This window comes from Varroa destructor, unplaced genomic scaffold (assembly GCF_002443255.2).
Source record: "Varroa destructor unplaced genomic scaffold, Vdes_3.0 BEIS01000005.1, whole genome shotgun sequence".
Taxonomy (NCBI): Eukaryota; Metazoa; Arthropoda; class Arachnida; order Mesostigmata; family Varroidae; genus Varroa; species Varroa destructor.
The window spans coordinates 25442336-25461454 of NW_019211458.1; the positions used below are offsets into that span (position 1 = coordinate 25442336).

At 42.9% G+C, this 19119-nt stretch overlaps 1 protein-coding gene across 2 annotated transcripts in view; it reads left to right on the forward strand.

Moving 5' to 3' along the window:
• Window positions 1-19119, forward strand: part of LOC111251150 (neural cell adhesion molecule 1-like) — a 153343-nt gene that overhangs the window by 47434 nt on the left and 86790 nt on the right. Inside the window, exon 2 of one of the 2 annotated variants that reach the window (XM_086989868.1) lies at window positions 10319-10387. The exons of the other annotated variant lie outside the window; for it this stretch is intronic. The gene's annotated coding sequence lies outside the window, so the exon portion shown is untranslated. The remainder of the gene's footprint in view (window positions 1-10318; window positions 10388-19119) is intronic. 2 annotated transcript variants of the gene reach the window in all.

Consider the following 19119-nt stretch of genomic DNA (forward strand, 5'->3'; position numbering starts at 1 on the left):
CCTAGGTGTGACCGGTTGACGGTTCGTGTGTTTGATACATTGTGATTAAGAGGTAAAGCCGCTGGCGTCGTACGTGTCCATCGCGATTTAGACTAGTTAGGTAAGACATAAGTAGCGAAACCGTTACCGAGTTAAATGTAGAAGATTTTTCTCTGTTCGAGCTACAACAAAGTACCAATGTACAATTATCGATGCTGCAAACGTTCGAGCAATATTAACTAACCTCTTAGGTATGAAAGTCGCTAACCGCTTGCGCAAGCCGTTTTTCCAAGCACTATTGATCTACAAGTTATTTATACATTTCTAGAGAAACGCTCATATTCATTGGGTTGTTTTATGATTTTTTTAAAATCTATTTATTGTTTTATACCTATTAATTATGAAGGGGTACCATGTAGCTGTAGAAAAAAAAAAACTCTACGACAACACTGTGTCACAATATATGCATGCACAATGTTTTGTGATATTAACACATAATCGTATGGACGTCAAAAATATTTTTTTACTTATTTAAAGGAGTTCTCTTTCAGTTTTCCACTAGAAAGTAGCTGCTGGCCGTTCCTAGGGCTGGCAAAAGGGTCACTTTACGTTCGATGGCAAAGAATAAACAAAGGAAATCCTATCTCTGCTTAGTATTTCGCATATCCTTATACACTTCGTCTATACACTAATTTAGGACAAATCCTCTGAATTCCTGCTTCTTCGCAGCTGGTAGATCGCGCCAGACAGCTAAATCGAACTGACCGACCAAACTAGCTAGAAAAACCAGTGCGTGAATCATTTTCACTGCGACGAGCCGCTGCCAGTCGTCACATTAAAGGTTGATGAGACAAACGAGACTCAGGCAGCAAACGAAAAAATTTATGGACTCACCTGTCACTCCCACTGACTTTAATAAAATTCGCATTTAGGAAAAGTCCCAGAGACTTCGAAGAAGTCGCCAGAACGGCGGTTGGCCCATTGTAGTAAAGCTTTGTCAGTTGTACACAGAAAGAGTGAAGGGTGTCGATGGGCTAGGCATGGAGACGTTGCATAGAAAGCTTTATTGATTGAATTCTCAACGAGTAGACGGGCACACTTCGTTGCTATTACTCATATTGTCACGCAAAATCGTGCCACCCCAGGACTACTAGTATGACACTGACAATCTTTCTAGTTCGTATCAGGCGATGCTTAACTTCACAGAAACCCTCTATTTATAATAGCCGGGATAGCTCTGGAGAGCGGCATTACCCGGCGGGGTGCTCGATGCAAAAGGTGCACGACCGCCTGAAAGCCGCAGTGCGCAGCGGGTACTTGTTTATTGAGTTATATATATATATATAGATTTTCAAAGAGCGCTCCAATAAACGCTGAAGGTCGCCCGCACGTGTCATATCTAACAGCATGGGTGACGATAGAAATAACGAGGCGTGCCGAGAGCTAATATTGAGCGACTCAATCACATTTACTTTGAAGGGGCGTTCAATCCCTAAGAGCACCGGTAGAAAAAGGTATATATTATTGTCATCGTGTTCCTCCCTGTGTGTACATTTATATCGTTCATATGGTATCAAGTAATATGTTGACAGACGGGGAGTGCTGACATTTTACTGATGACGTCATCGAAAGGCGGTGCAAGCTAATTTTGTAAATTGGCTAATTGTCAGCTTACTGGATCAATGTGGTTGGTCAGTACGGTTCAACTATCTGTAGAAATAACTAGACTTTCATCTCTCTGGCCCGCCGTCTTCGCTGCATGTCCTCGCTGAGCTTCATCGATGTTTGTGTACAAACAATGGCAGGACAGTATCGTACCCGTATTTATACGATATGGCAACCATCACGTTCCCTGTGAAACCATGAAATCTATTGTAACATCGAGATTTGCATACGCTGGTAAAGCCGATATATGCAACTTATGGAGAGAAGCCGTCTTGTCTGTTGAGACCTCTCAGTCGTAAATGTTTTATAGTCTGTGGTACCTTTTTTTTTTACATAATCAGTTGATTTGTTAGAGTTGAGGGTGAAGAGCTTTCTATTTTCATATAGAACAAAGAGCTGACCTATAACTGGATCATCTAACAAAAACAAATTACGACCTGCACTGGCTACCTAGCAGCATAGGGTTAAACCAGAACTGTGTAAAGTTTGTATCCTTTACATCTGTTTTTAACTAGCAATTCGGTCCCATGACATCAAAGGCATAAGTCGCCTTTGTCACTCAAGCCATTAACTTTTTTCTTAGATGCGGTGCTTCTTGCAAATAATCGCCCGTCGCGCATATCAATCATGTCTCAATTGTATTAGTGCGTAAGCGCACAGCAGATTACGAAGCAAGTCGATCATGCATAATGTCTTTAGTGAATACGAGACGTTTTTGCTGGAAAAGCAGGCATATTTCAACATGGTCGAAGGGTAATGTTTGCCGTTTGTTTATGCTTAGCTGAAATTATCTTTGTTTTTCAAATGTTACTATTTCCGTTTGAATTTCTCGTTATATCATCTCTATGTATAGCTGGCAACTGCTTTAGGGGGCCGGGGGGGGGGGGGGGAAGCCAAACAGGTCCTAGGTTGACTATTTACTTTCGTGAGGTTTCTCTTCTTTTCTACGCAGACCTTTCCTATCGGCAGGCAGACCCGGTTGCTCGGCCTACGTAAGCTTTTGTCGTTGTACCCTCCGTTCAGTACTTGCAGAATACGCAATTGGTTGTCCTCGTTGTTGACCTCTCCCAAGACGTCGATAGCGCGCTCTCTTAAAGCAGTCGCATTTGCTGAATTCATTTGCTTATAACTACTACCGCTGCCATTACCATCCGGCTTCCACCGTCAACTCCAATGCATCCTGAGTTGTTCTTGTGTCAACAGGGTTCTTCCAACTAACGCCAACAAAGACCGCCAATAAAACACAGTCATACAGGCACAGCCAGCTGAGACAGCTGTCTGGTGGTGAGATAGCATACAAAGTTCATAGCTGGGATAACGGCACGCCCTTTTAGCCGCTGCTTTATTGAAGAGCGTTAGTAGCACAGTGAGCGCTAGATAGTGTTGATGGCTAGCGCCATCTTTCTGCTGCACGAGTAGAACTTTGCACGACCTTGTCCACAATCCACAGTATTAGCCGAGCGCATATAGTAAAGAAACATTAATCAGGATTAGTTGCGGATCTTGGATATCGCCGTCCACTACAGACCAAATCGTCCGTCTAGTCATCCCTTTCTTACCTTGTTTCGGTTTTATTCTCTCGTCGTCCAAGTTAACCGTTTTCTCTAGGTACACTCAAGCGCCGTTAGCGTGTAGCAACAAGCCAGAAATACTTAACAACGCATAGCAGACTATTCTACGAGAGGCCCGCTTAAACGTGGCGCCACGATGGCTAGTATTCGCACATAGATCGTTCCTTTCATTGATTTTATTGATACTCTCTCTCTCTCTTTCTATATACATATAACAGTTAGCTAGCTTTGGCCGTTACCCCATATACTGCAGGTCTCCTACCCGTAGCCTAGAAACTCCGATAGGATCGCGGCGTATAGAGTAAATGTGCGTACTTTCCATATAATTATTATTAAAAACATACGCTTTATTCATTGTAAAATACAGGGCCACACAAAGAGTACTGTCTTCGTCTCAGTAACTTTGGTTTACAGCGTTAGCTAGAAGACCATAGTAGTTGGCGTATATCGTCATCTGTACAAGAAAAAAGCGTAGCAGAACGTCAGAAGAGCACCGCTTTAAAAGCAGCTTTTGCAAAGTTATTTTTGCCTGCCTTTGTTTTGGCTTCATTCTTCACTTGTACACCGCGGCACGCCACGGCAGCAATGGCATTCGTTTCTTTTATCTTCTTCGAACCTTATGAAGACGCGTGCGCCTCACTATCGTGAAGACCCTATCATTTGCGTCGGTTACCAAGGCCCAATAATCCGAGAAACCTGCTGTAGCGCCAGTTTGTGACATCGTCGGCGGAAACGCAGCCTGTAGAGGGAGCTTCTATTGCTACTGCCTTTACCAATGCGGCTATAGCGATTGAGCACCCACACGCAAAGAGCGTAAGCAGAAGAAAAGTAAAATGAAGACAGAGCTAGAAAGAGAACGCTTTGGAACGAGAATTATCTGTCTTGAACCCGTATCCTTCCTTCACAGTAAGTTGAGGGTCATTCTTCAATTTTTTCCACAATGTTAATGCATAGCGCTGTTCGGTGAAGTACTTGTGAAGGAGAGCGTTGCGAAACTGGCCGCTATAGAACAGATCTAGGTAAACGTCTAGGTCGACAAAAGTAGCAGGACGAGTAGGTTTCGTATCAGTAGCCGAGGAATTACCTGATTGTTGCGAGCAGGATGTAGTTGCGATAGGTTGCCGACTCCCTAACAGGAGTAAACAACTGCATCTGTTAGAGTCTCACATATATGTGTATGCCTGGTATTTTCTAGACGAATTCACATAGTTTCATGTGCTAGAGTTTTAATTGTTTGATACGTGCTATTTAACGCAAAATTACACAAAGGACCTGATAGCATTTAATAGTGTATAACAAACACCTGAGTTAATATAAAGTCAGAATTAGGGTTTAAAAGTACTATGCAACAGGCTTGTTAAAATAGCACGTCGATATAGGCTCATCATTGCAACAAGCTAATAGGTAAACGAGCATGCAACGCCGAAATACAGGATGATCAGACACGTTATTTCCCTACAGCTGCAGTTATCGTTCTGCGTGGCTGAATGATCAGCTATCACCTCGCTATCGTCCTTAAAATAGTACGGTAAACTGTCCCACTAATATGCACCTATTTCACAATAAAAAATGCCCGTATAAAAAAAAATTGTTGCGAAATATCAGCGCGCGTTTACATGCCACGTTCGTGTCGAATGAAGTTGCTGCTTGTGCGAAGGAACAGGTAGGAAGCGAGGAACAACAAAGATGTCTAGCTTATTTATTGCTACCCTGCTCTTTTATGATAAGCAGAGTTGTTGGTGTTGCCGCGTACGTCGAAAGGCATCGCCCATAAATACGTCAAATGCTAAGTTTATGCAGGGTTAAAGTTGCGCAATTATGTTCAGTCGGTGTCAACTTCTCACACGTTCTTTTAAATGATGGCAACTGAAGGGCAAGCTCGAACGCATCTACCATACTCGAACACCACTTTGGAAGAATAAAATGAAAGCAGCGGAAAGCCCCTATTGCGTATAACTGAATCTGTTTCGAAAGAACAAAGCTAGACGCGACATCAACGAACCAGATTAGCCAAACCGAGCGGTAAAATAGGCTCGAAGGGCGAACTTTGCTGAGCCTTTTGGCTACCCTGTGTATCGGTTGATCATGAACCATTAACTTTAAATCCAGATTCTAGTGGCGGCGTCCCTAATATTGGAAATGCCAGATTACTGACTTGCCATCACAAACATTCTATTTTCGGTACCTGCCATAAATGTCATGTGCGCCTTTAAGGTTCTTAGACTGACACTTCCTGGCTAAGCCATCACAGGGACATCACTTTTTATGGCGACAACATCCGGCTGAAGAATCTAGTGATACTTTGAAGTGTATACGTATTGGTAGCTCCGGAGTAAATACATATATAATTTCATCGGTTTGCTTTCTCTTAAACGCGTTTAGAGTTGTGAGGAAAATGAAAAGCGGAAATCTAATTAGAATCGCAGCCGTGTTGTTTGTCTAGTACTTTTGTCTAGTACCGACACCGTTGATGCAGCTGACCGTACTTGGGTATAAGCACAAATGGGCGCTTAAAGAATCGCGAGATGCTTCGAAAGTATTAAGAGAATGAGCTGACAGCGCAGACAGTTCAAGGAAGAAGCTGACTAGAAGGCTGGTGTCTGCCGATGGCTCTTCCTTACGTCAAATTTATTAAAACAAGAGAAGCCTACGATTACGAATGTATAATACCTACACATAAGGAAGACAATTATTGAGGTTCAGAGGCAGGACAATGGCAAAATCTTACTCGAGAGCACGTCATATGATTTTATTATTGAACTCGTACTATATTCCTATCAAAAACAACGGTAGCAAACTTATTTGTATCAAAGAAAACACACCGTTTCAACTGAGTTCGACTGACAGAGCAGTTTTCGAACGTGAGTCGACCCATTTACGTTGGAGCAGAGCGGCTGGATATAAAGATAAGTTTTGATCTCTGTGAATTATTTCAAGTTTTGCCTTAGACAGAAGTGTAGGTGTATATTGTTTCAATACATGTTTGATCAACGTTTTAGTTGCTTCTGTAAGATTCGCACCAAAACGAAAGGTAGTTGGGTGACGAAATAACGGCCTAAAAACATGGATATGTTACTTTGGGTTTAAAACTTTGAAAAATTGTATTTGCAAAATCGAGTTCCTGTCAAATTGTACGGAGAACTAAGGTATATAGAGAGATCGAAGACGAATACCTAAGTATATAGGGATAGAGGCCTTGGCCTATTTGTGACCTCTGGCGTTTTCGTTGTCATGCAAATATCCAACGATGCGCTCAAAATGATGATAGTGTTGACTTTTCTTGCTGAGCATTATTTGTGGATTCAGTATAGCGTAGATTCTAAAGTTTCAAGAGAAAGACGACGTGGTCTGAAAGATCAACTGCGGTTACTTGACTGCAACTAATGGCGTATACAATTTGGTAACATGCTAGACGATTTTTCGGAACGCTAAATTCTGCTATCTGATTTCTGCGATGAAGTAAGTTTATTTTGGAAGCCTTCCAATTCGCGGAATAACTTCGCTGAGGATACAGTTTTCAGGAAACCGTTCGCTGGACTCACCTTACGCGTTATTCAACGAAAAAAAAACACTTGAGAAACAGTTATCATTCTCATGGCACTATATAATCAAATTACGGCGACACGACCTCATTATATGTAATTTAGTTCAGAGTGTATCGAAGAACGTTCACTAATAGCAGAATGGCTATAGGAAGTATATTCCATTTGTGGTGAAAATATTCTTTCAAAAGGTAGCCTGAACTAACAGCAGCTGGGCGGTAAGCGGTGCAAGTTGTCTAACTTGAAAACTTGTAACGTAAAAAGGAGTGCTGCAGCAGTGATCGTGTGAATAGCTTCAGCCCGTCTTATTATGGCAGACGGAAGGAATCCCGGTCGAAAGATAAAGAGGGCGATGCAAACTTACCACTTTGTCTTCAGGCCTATTTGAAAGCTCGATGTTGTGATCGGACTTTCTACGAAACGTTTGACTGATGAATCCGGTTGGCTAGGTAAACAAACTTCTCTCGACAACCACTTTTAGCTACTTCGGTCAATGCGAGTAAGTCGAGACTCGCGCGAATAGATTACGTTAGGTCAGCCCGATTTAAACTAAGCCGAGCGCTTCCGTCGATGAAATACGCCGGGAAGATGTTCGGGAAGATCCAACTGCTTATACAACGCAGATGCGTGTATATTTACGGACGATCATAATACATTCATAGTGTCTAGGTAACTTTTACGAGATTTTCTGTCGGCTTGTAGCGAAACCGTTGCCAATAATAATATTATACACGTTGGTACCATAAATAGAATTGTGTGTTCGACGTGTCACACGTAAAGTACAGAGCCGTTCTGCTTATCGCATGCGCCCTGTGAATTAAGAAGGAATTCGCGGCCAGTGCCACGTAAGTGCCTGTACATCCAAACATAGTCTATTCAAAAACAGAGGTCACCAAAAAGAGGAAATTAGCAATTTGACCGCTTTAAACTGCTTAAAGTTTTCGATGTTTGAGGAACGATATTGAAGTCGAAGCTTTTGAAATCTGCTATACGTCTTACCATATATCCTTGTGTACAATGCTGTCCGATAGATGCGATTGTACTGCAGGCTCGGCCTATGCCAAGTCAGCACAAAAAAGTCTTCCAAGGCATCCAGGATCAGCATATCGATTTCAGAGCATAACCAAATCCTCAGTTTCATGAACCTTTGTCTTATTTGACGACTCAGTCACATGAGCTGGCGCCGAACGATTAATATGTACAGTTTCCTCGACTATCTGGGATAGCTGTAAGAGATACGATAGATGCAGTAGATTATGGCGTGATCCCTACGTTGCTTTCCAAAAAATGCTAAAAATATTCCTCAAAGGATCAAGGACATTCTAATCATCTTCATTTGGGGCAAACTGGACTATCGACAGATATGTAAGTACTTGTGGAAGTTTAGATTTACATATCTACATACTTATCCATAGAGCCTAAAATGGCGGACGAGCTGTCTGCGACAATTGGCGCGTTTTTCCTCCTTCTGTTGTTGTTTTCCTGGCTGTAAACTGGAAAATAGCCTGTTCCAGTTGAATTCATCCCATCAGCAGCACTACTCATTCACAGAATACTTCTGTCTTTTTCATTTTCAGCTTTACTTCAGCAGAGTGGAAGCAACAGATGCGAAGAAGCGATAAGCTGTGGCACGGCTTTATGTCATAGCTCCCTTCGCTCGGCCGCTCTTTCGGACCTTCGCTTTAGCTATCGTTGTCTCGCTGCTGTTTAGGTTTGGCGCCTTCAGCGTCGTCGTCTTTTTCTTCGTTTAGTGAACGACTACCTTTGTTTTTCTGCTTCACACTTTTCGGTTTTCTTTTGCTCCGCATAGTACCCGTCGTTGCCGACTTTGCATCAACGCCACGAGCCGTTTTAGTAACGCTTCTTTTGCTGTTATTTGGAAAAGGCTCGGACAAAAGCCCAAAAAAGAGATTCGAATTTCCTTCGCGGAACGCTCCGACTATCATGTACCCATGCTAAACCTATCCGACCTTTCTTCCGCCTTCGCCACCGTGTATGGCAAACGTATGCACCTGTCGTTCACATTCGTTGTTGCAAACCACATTTCTGTGAACGCACAGACATAATTAGCCGTTTACGCGTCCATGGAACTAAACTAGGAGGCAAGACACAGGAGCTGTGAATTCCCACTGAACCTCCACCTATGGTCAAGCAGCGGAATGGCGTTGCTTGTTTCAGGAGTAAAAAAAGTAAGAGCGCATGTTTGTATTTGGGTCGAGATTCTAAGTGTTTCGCCGCCTATTTACAGCGACACGCACAAGCGTTCACGCTTTAGCGACACGGCTTTAAGGGAGTGAAATTCTACGATATCAACAGCAAGGCTAGGACAAAGCCGGTCTTTCCCAATACAGCTCATTCAAACCTCCGAACGAATAACGGCCAGGGATAATACACCTGGATGAAAAAAAAAATGCACACTTTTCTAGTAGTAGCTCGCGGCTCTTTTCCGACTCCATGCTAGTGTCACCCCAAAGCTTACGTTACTGCGGACCTCATGTGACTCACCAGCAGGAGGGTTCACTTGTTTTAGTAGTTTCATCATTCGTAGCATAGCATATTACGCAATGCAAGTGCATGCTTAGCTGCTATTGCTTGCACTGTCTCTTTAACTGCCTCTGCCATTAATACCTCAGCAGACAGACAAGGAAGAGTATATACTTAGTCTGGTCGTCGCAGCATTCGTCCTTGCTGGAAAAGGCGAAGTAGGCAGGGCGAATGCCACTGTTGCTATTACCAATTGACGTAAGGTAGGCACATGACCTGGGCACTTTTCAAGGAACCCACTACTTTTGGAGAAACGTCTGGCACCACAGATCGACCTGGCTGTCTCCAGGTCTTCGGCACGTACGGTTGAATGAGTTAAAGACTCTATTCAGACAAGCACGGCAGGAGAACAGCAAAAACGAGAAGGACAAGGAAAGACTACTGGTGGCAAAGTTCAACTGCTGCCATTAATTCTGCTGGCGAAAGCCTAGCGAATGAGCAGGCAACCATGCAAGCCAATGGAACTGCATGAGCGAAAGGACTGATCCTAATCACCTCATGGAAGTCCTCACAGTGGGATGATGAAGCTGTGAGGACTTCCATGAGGAGAGCAGCAGGGATTGGACGAACGAAACGGCAATGAAGGGATGTGTTGGTGGCTAACGCGGCCGCAGACTAACAGACTAACTCAAATAGATGCAACCGAAAGCAATTTAGTAGCCGCGATGGTGGTTGCAGCAGCAAAAAGAAGGACGTAAAGGTACTAGGAATTAAACTGGATGAAGGTGGAACTGACTGAAGGTTTGGGTCAAACGAAACTTAATTTTGGGGCCTTTCTTGTTGCTCCTTTTTTTCTTCCTGGGCTATTCTTGTCGCTGGCGCAGCTTCGAGAAGCCAGAAAAAAACGAGGGAGACCATCCCTTAGTGGGGCGGAGTTTTGTAAGAAGTCGGTGGCAAAGAACGCAGCAAGTACGCAACCACTAGTGAGCTTAACGAAGCAGGAATAGTTGAAAGTTCGTCCGAAAGAACTAAGTAACCTTGATCTTTTGGTGTCTTTCTTTTCCCTCTTGATTTCAGGTGAGAGAGAGAATCGAATGAAAGCGAAGATAGGATGGGCTTAAAAGGCCTGCTACCATCGTCTGACCGGTAAATCCTTAACGCCAGACACGACGAAAGCGACAAAACCACGCAGGAATCAGAGAAAGCGGCTTTATGAGTCAAGGGCTTCATGAGTCAGAAACTCTGTGTTCTTATTAATACCAGAAGCGGTCTACAGCGCTTATGACAAAGAGACTTCCTGCTAAACATCGGAGGTTTCAGAAGACGGTGGCCTCTCTTTTGAAGCCGCTGCAGAATACTATTAGAATAAAGACTACCCACTGAGTTCGCTCTATAAATATGCCAGCGGTGAAATAGCTAGGGGGCAGGCCATGAATCCTCCGTAATTAGAATGTAGGACGGAGATATTTGTGATTCTCAGGGAATACAGCCAAGATGATCACTATATTATCAAGCCTCTAATACAGTGGTCAGTTGATTAGCAAAGTTTACGTGCACATGATGACAAAAAACCTCTTCAGGCTGCTACGTGCACATTTTGATATTTAATGTTAAATTTGTTCGACTGTATTGTTATTTAGCAAGCTAACGAAAAGAGCAATTTTGAAACACATATACAAATCACAACATCTACATAGTTATCTCCGCATGCATAAGTATATTACCCATGTGAGGCCTATTCTTATTGCCGCTATCATTAGCATATCCGGAAAAAGCATACTATATCGTATCGTCGTATGAATTATAGTGCATTCGAAAGCCATAGCATTGACCTGACACCATTGAATTTTTAGTGCGTCCTATAGTCGGCTCACCTTAGCCAATTGCCGCCCTATTTTACTTTTCCACTCATCTTTACCGCCTATGGAGCTCCGCACCGACGATTCGCTATCTAAAACCATTACTACTGTCCTTCTCCTTGAGGGAGGTCCCGCTACAGAGAAACCAGTCGCTTGCCACTGGCAGTTCAAACACTGCTAAAGCTACAGTCTTTCCTGCAGCTTCCCGTTGTAGTTTCGCCGCGACATCCAATGCATCCGGTTGCGGGTCGTATCGGTCGAGCAAGACGCCCAGTATTTAACTGCTATTACTGCTGGAGTGAACTTAGATTAGCGCGCAGCGGACAAAGAAACGAATCATCTGAGGTAATGCCTCACGGTTCAAACACAGGGCATAAAAGCTTTTAGACGATAACAGGATAGGACTTACTGCAATGCGGTAAAAAAGAAGCTGGCCAGCGTCACACTCCTCTTGACGGCGGTGAAAACAAGAGCCTTTTCAATCGCAGCTTATATAAAGCGTTTTCCAGTAGTAGGAGCAGCAGTTGCTATAAGCTGCTGTACCGGAGACCGCTTTATTTTTAACATGAGAAATGAATCTTCGGCGTTTCGGGTCGCCTGCGCGGGTAGCGAGCCGAAAGGAAAAAAGAAAAGATGATAACGAGGAGCTCACTAGATTCACAGAGGTAGTGCGGCCGGGAAGGGGACTGCGGGTGCAAAACAAAAGCAGACAAAGGAAGAAAGATTGAGCAAAAGTCATGGCTACCACAAAGCATTCCGTTAGTGACGGAGTGACTTTTGCACAGTGCCAGTGATTTTATAGGATGTCATATGCGACAACAACCTAATACGCGCGCCATGTAAGCTGGGCATGCATCGCGATCTCTAGCTCCTAGCACACTTGAGAGCACTGAATAGGAGACGACTTATCCTGATACTGTACATATTTATTCTTATGTATCTACTTCCTAGGCCGGTGAGGATAGGGGACATGGCTGCCTGGGCAGATGCGCAAAACTTGCCAAAACGAACTTTTTAGTCTGGCAGCTAATTACTGCTACAAAACGAGTGAAATATACTGTAAAGCCTTTTTGGCCGTTTCTGCCTTTCGCCCATTTTCTTATTTCTGTCAGAGCTAAGGTCATTGAGTGGACCATTGAGCCTGAACCTGTTTGACGCCCAGTTTGCCCAAGGCAAGCTAAGCACCCTATGCGATCAATAAAAGCAACCAGTTTGGTAAAGTTTATCTTGGACTTCCGCATCGGTTCTATTAATATTAGCTCATTTATATTACATTATAGCAAAATGGCGGATGCGTTTGATTTCGGTCCCGTTTAGACGCCGACAAATGGCTTGATAAAAATGGGCGCTACCAATTTTTGGTGTTGGAATTCAATTTAGCATTGGCTAGTTAACATAGATGGCACCTTAGGTGCCCACATGTCTTCGCACCTTTTCATAAGCAACGCTACGCTGGAGCTTGGCCGAAAGCTGACCAAAACAGAGCTCGTACTTAAGATAAGATCCACGTAAATGAAGTTCAAATTGAAGCTAGAGTACATACATGGCGTGTCCATTTCACTCTTTGTGATATTCTAGGGTGTCTCTGCGGGTCTATTTTCTGCATCTATGTTGCCGAGTGTCGCATTGGTCTGGCCAATAATCGTTCAAAAGGGTCGGTTAGTATGGCAGAATAGCACGAGTAGAGCGAGCCAGGTTGGGTTAAACTTAGGACTTTTCTTTCACAGAATTGTTTTATTTGCTTGACTAGCCGTAGTGATAATTTCACTATGAAGATAAATATTAAGAACCGTGCACAAAGAAAAATATATACATAACAACTTTCTAAAACAACTCATGGCTAAAGCGGTCGTCACATGCGCCACCATGCATCGATAGTTTGAGAGGAATCAACTCATGAGTGCCTGGCAAATTAGTAGTATAGGTTCAGTTTGTCATTAAAGTTTGAATGGCCGTTTCATTAAGAAGTATTGCTCTTTCGCCGCTGATCTATTCACTGTCCAGACGAAACCGCTGTCCCGCCTGCTAACTTCAAAGTCAGAAGGAAAACGGCATCAGTCAGTTTGCGACCGAGGGCTTTAAGCGACAAACAAGTCCAGGTTGACTCCAGGGTCGGAATGGAACGTTTTTCTATTCTACCTTATTCCTCGTCCTGGTCGGTAATGAGCAAGCAAGAAGCGTCGTTTGTCCGTCTCGGCTCACGTGAAGTGAGCGCATTTCAGATTATAGGACTGTCGCTTCGTGACTCGACTGCTCTGAATCTTCCTTGAAGGTTTCGATCTATCTGATAGTTACAGCGGCTGATCTACGGCTAACATACATTTAAGATGTTATAGGCCCAGGGTAGTCCCTTTTGGACATTCCGGGTTTCTGTCCTTAAGTCGGTGTAACGTTCCTACGTGTTGAATAATATACAGATATAAGCCAGCTTACAACATAGTAACTGGTCCTGTCCAAAATATGATTAGGGAGTTGTTAGTCGGTTACATTTAGGGAAAGAAACACTACTAGACACAACGCTATATATATACACGCACAAACCGAATTGGTCATAGGGTTTATAAAGGAAAGAAGTCTTGTTATGCCAAAAAAACGGATTATTTAAAAAATCGCGCTTCTATACACATAAGGTTGTGAAAGCGGCTCTTCGAACTGCCCCGCTGACTGGCCGGCTGACCTAGGTACAGCTATTCAACTGGCCTGGTCTCTTATTGGTCTGCTTTTCGAGGTACACCCCTTACAGCTTGCAAAACAAAAAAATGAGACAAAAAAATCTCTAGCGTTCCTATTGACGGATAGCTTTTTGCCCGGGCTAAAAGTTCAAGCCCCGACCTAAGAGCCTAAGTGGCTAAGGAGCTAACGGAGTTGCGAGTTAACGGTGCCTAAACGATAAGGAGTGTAAGGGTAGCGATGAAACGAAGTAGATTATCGGAACGGAAATTGCGGTCGACCCTCACACTAAAGCGGGTAAATCTCACCTTCACTTCCATTGCTGTGCTTCTCACAATATTCGAAATTGCAATAAAATAGCGCAGCAAAGCAAATATTACAGGTCCGCTATTCTGGCTAGAAGCGGGGAAAGGCCCGTTAACACGCGCGTAGCCTAAACTATCAACATGCTTGCGAGCATCCGTGAGCTTTTGCGCGGCGTTAAAGTGGACGATAACAGGAGACCTGACTTAAGTCCTTAACCCTTACCTCGAGGCCCTTGGAAATGCTGAAAGCTCTATAAAGAGAGGTCCATTCGGTTCCGGTCAGTCCTTGGCTCGGTCAGCAGATCGCGTTTTAAACTACTTCTGCTAATAAGCGTGCTACTACGACAGGACTGTGTCCGTCGCGGGATACGGAGTAGAAAGCAGTTGCGAACTCAACTGGACGTTGAGTGAATCAGTTACCGTTAGCTAGCATACTTCCCCGACGAGCTCCGACTGAGACTTTCCGCTGTAAGCTGGAGCAATACACCCTACAGTTATTCCGGCGCAGCGACTGATTTAATAAGCTCTTGGCAACTTCTCGTGCGCACGTACAGCGTAACATCAGAACACAGAATGGGTAGTGGTAATTTACAGACAATCGTTTCTGGATCAAAAACTGCAGAAGGGTGAAAAAGGTAATTTTTACTTCTACACGACCCAAAACTTCAATCTATGAAAAGCTGAATTTGGTCCGCTGGGTGTTCTCCTGTCCCTTAAATATCGAGGAATAGCGCATGATATTTAGCATGAAGCAACGGCGTTTCTTGGTTTGTGCATTATTCCAGTATTCCGAGCTCAAATTGAAGAAAAAAGCAGTGAAGCGTCACGGAGGGGTTTGTTGAGATAATGGCAGTTTAGGTAGACTCTCGAACTGCCCCCTTTTGCTTTGTCATCTTTGCTCCGAGTGTTCCTGGCGTTGAAGGCAACACTTCATATCGGCGAGTTGCGTACAAAGAGTTTAATATGGTTTCTTTACCAACGAATGTTAATTTACATTCGTTGGTACATACGGTACCTCGTTTCGATGCTTTTAAAAATGATATTGCAACAACGAAGTCATTATGAAGTCGTGACACCTGCCAAAGAAAATAAAAACTCTAAAGGTCACTATGAATGTGTGTCCATGCACAGAAACACATCTAGGATCACATTATTGCAGGAAAATTGTACACTCACTTAGATGACTGTTGGGTGATGGGCAAAGAATAATAACCTCATAATATACTGGCGACAATGTTAGTTTTCAAAACGATATATTACCTGGACTTAAACTGGATCTTAAACGTCATTGAATAGTAGATATACTCGATTTACTGATGACAAATTGATTTCATCGATTTTATCATTTTCATAATTTTACCAGCCCGCGGCGTTGCATTTCAAATGTTAGCTGCATTCATAATGCACGATCGCCTATGCGACCCCTGCAACAGTCTATCATTTTGTTACTACTTTTCGATCTCAATAATTTCTACCGATATATCCATGGTATTATTTGGAAATAGCTAACCTCACAGTTCTCTCGGTCGTTCTATTTCATATATTGATATATACAATGTTTACATAGCATGCGCAGTGTTACCCCTGTACATAATACGATAAGACAGCTGCCGGATCAGATAGAGAATTTTTGTAAAATACACCTTTGCCGATGATGAACTGTTGACAAAGCTTTCCGCGTCTTTAGCGTTTGTAGACGTATTACGTGGCTGGCGTATGACAGAACAACGTTGCCGCTTGGGTAAACAGATGATTCGGCGCGCTCGTCGTGCATTGTTTAGCCATCTTGTATGTTTTGGTTGAAGTGCCGTATCACGGAAAGAAGCATCAACTGTTGTCGTAACAAGCTCCGTGTGAGACGGATGTCACTATTTGGACATGATCTTTATTGACTTGCGACTACTGCGAGAATGACACAAGTGCGCTGATAATCCACTACGATCGTCAAGGTAAAAATGAGAAATTTTAGACTGTGCTAGCAACAAGCGTTACGGCGTAGCGCGGAACTGGACGGTTTTGCAGAAATGATATTGTAGTCATCTGCGGAGCATGTCGAAACGATTTTGACTGTTTGTACAGAATTTCTTGACTCGCGCACAGACAGAGATAACGTATGGTGGCCGATGCAACAGCAAAAAATTATCAATAAACTAGTCTATTCGTCGACCTCGATCTGATCGACTCTAACGGCTGCAATCACGATGACAACGATGACGACACGACCGATCATCGAGGCAGTCCACGGGTAAAATTCACGGATGCTAGATGCATCATGGCATGATGCTGACATAACTGAAAATCATCACATAGTCAATCATCGGCCATATTGATGAGGTAAACTGACGGTAATGCTGATTTTTATTTTTAGTCGTGACGATTTCTCGTCGTCTGTAGCGCAGATGCACCGTTTAGGTTCATGTCTAGGCAAGTCGTCACCGGAAATGACACAGCGCATTGGCCTGTCGCTTTTGCTGGCAAAGTTATCCATTGTTAGTATGTTGTGAGATGGCCAGCTCGCCTGTGATGGTTTGAGGCTTGACGCACAGGCCCGCCGCATAGGCTGAAGTAGCTTGTTCTTACGTAGGTTACTTTGTAACGAAGTAGGTAGCTGCGGTTTGTGGAGAACGTTATTCGAAGTGAGTCGTGTACGTGTGAGCTGAAATGGCTCGCTCGTTTTGGATGATCGCCTATTTAGGGGGTGCTGTTACGGTATAGATGGAAAGGCCAATTTAACTAAGTTTTCTGTTTGCCGTAGTCACCAAAATTACGGTTGTCCTAAATGCTAATTTCAAAGGGCTAAATACACAGTGCAGACATCAAAATTGAGTTTGGTTTATTGCTATTTTACCGGGGTATCCACAATGCTTGCTATATCTACGCATTGGCCCAATGCGCAGTTCAATAAATTAAGCAAAAATGTAAGCTTTATTTATCTCCCAGTTAAATATAGACTTTATATATGGCCTTTGAAGAGTAGACCCTTCGTTCGTCGCATAGCATCAACTAGCAGTCAATGAAGTCCCGGATGGATTCGTTGCTGAGCGACGACGCAGCGGTTGGACGAAAGTGTTTTACCTTTGTGCATAATTGACAATGATTCAGGTCTTCAGGTGCAGATCGGGTCGCAAAACACAACGGTTCAGTACAAAGTTGTTCTTTAATTGTGGTGTTCGAAGTCCCATCGAAGGGTCCGTCCGGACGACTAACTGGTCAGCGGTTAGACGCCAGAAGTCTAGATACCGTAATAACAACCACTCCACTGCACGCTGAGATGCAGTATAATGTCAAATGTCTCGTAGAAATTATTCGGTCATGCCGTGTTCATGATGGTGCAGTAGTGAGGTGTTGATCTTTTAAATCTAGAGAACCTATCTAAATCTAAACCGCCTGTAGGTGCACCCTTTTTAGGAATGAGGCATATATTTCAAGTAATGCTTACTGGCAGTATTGAGCGTAAAATTCGAATCATTTACGTTTGGGTTAAGTGATGGTATACACTTGATTCTAATGTTGCTGTCATCAGAGAAAAAAGATCTATTGTTAAAAAATATCATGGGTCAAAATGCTGATTCACAACATATTCTTACTAAAAAAAAGAGAAAAAAGCTCTACTGGTGCATGTCAGTAAAATGAAAGCTCGGACCAATTTCACTGTATAACAGTAGTTAACATTTGCTACACTATAAACATATCGTAATTGGATTTTACTAATGCGTTATTGTGATGCGACCATGTTACCAGTTCTATATCAATTTTGTCGTACGAAGGTTTTTTCTTCTATAGTTTTTTTTTTTTTTTTTTCTAGAAATAGAGTTCCTGCGTTACCGTACATTATTTTTTGGCATATTTTGGCGTCCGCGTCGTTTATGGTTCATTTGGCTTCGTTCGAGACAATAGCTTCTGCCAGGCAAGGGGTTTTCATTGTCAAAGTACCTAGTAGTAATTAATTTACCCGTTCAACTGGTTATTTTCTGTTTTCTCCACTTTCGTTGCTGAGATTTCCATGCTTCACTCCGTCCAACAACGCTGACTATTTCCCTCTCATTTTACGATTACCTTCTTTAGGAATACCATAAACACACGCAGATCTTCAGCTGACTAAAATATACTCAGTATTATCCTGTAATATGTAACTTACGACATCGTCAGGCAAACAATAGCAACGCCGGCAAGCAAACATGAGCAAGCCTTCACAAGAAACAGTAAAAGGTTCTTTGCGCCACAACGGTGGCACGTCAACACGAGCGAAAACAGCTAGAATGTTCGTACTGGTAAAATAATAGTACAGTCACTGCTATAACGTTTCCAAAGATAAAGTCGACAGAGAGAAGGTTATATAGGCAAGCAATTTTCAAACGAATGATATAAGTAGGTGAAGAGAAAAAATGATAATATATTTTTAGTGCTTTAACAGGCGTGCCAAGGCCATACATTACTTTACGGTATTAAATGAAATTCGGCTATACTGTGTCAGTCCATGTTTGATCCCGAACGAACGATAATGCCGTTATGAAAAGATGCAATTAGAGGGAGTGCGCTAATATTATCTTGTGTCTATTTTTAACGGCATTTTTTTCGGATAGCATGAACGTTTGCGCCGCTTTAATGCACCATTATTACATTACTAAAAGAAATTAAAGAAAAAAATAGAGCAGGGAAATAAGTCAAATATGACACCGTATGGACTCCTACACCTGATCATTTTTGGCTTAGAATTGTCACACGGTTCAACCTGCAGAAGTAACTTAATCTGCTCTCTTACAAAGTAAGACATAATTTCAAACCGGTTTATCTCTTTGCTTGGAATAGTTTCGTCACGAGAAACTCATGCGTCGTCTCATTGAGCTCCATCTGTCTGTACAAACAGCTAAAACAATCGGAAGCATAACTGAATAAAAACTTAGCTAGAGACCCTTAATTTAGAAGATATCGGTGTCAAACAAAGGAACATTGTATATCGGTATGTAAGTTTCTCAAGTAAGCGTAATCTTGCGAAAGTCCTATTTGACTTATTTGCTTAGAAGTCCTTAAGTTTTTTTTATGG